Raw genomic sequence first — 238 nt, 5'->3', positions numbered from 1 at the left:
TTATGCATTTATGCAATAAAGCAAACGATACATATAGTTTAATTTTGTTGGCATATAGCTAGGGAAATCTAAAATCACCTCTGGGAAGAATGGCGTGTTGATTAATGAGTTAAATATGATTAAGAATTTATTTTTGGCATTGCCATAGGTGAATAGGGAAATGGAAAACTTTTATGTGAGGAAAACAGCTTGCATACATAGTTAAATAGTCACATAGAGGAAGAATCTTATGTGAACC

Source organism: Penaeus monodon, chromosome 20 (genome assembly GCF_015228065.2).
Source record: "Penaeus monodon isolate SGIC_2016 chromosome 20, NSTDA_Pmon_1, whole genome shotgun sequence".
Classification (NCBI taxonomy): domain Eukaryota; kingdom Metazoa; phylum Arthropoda; class Malacostraca; order Decapoda; family Penaeidae; genus Penaeus; species Penaeus monodon.
This window is presented reverse-complemented; position numbering follows the sequence as displayed.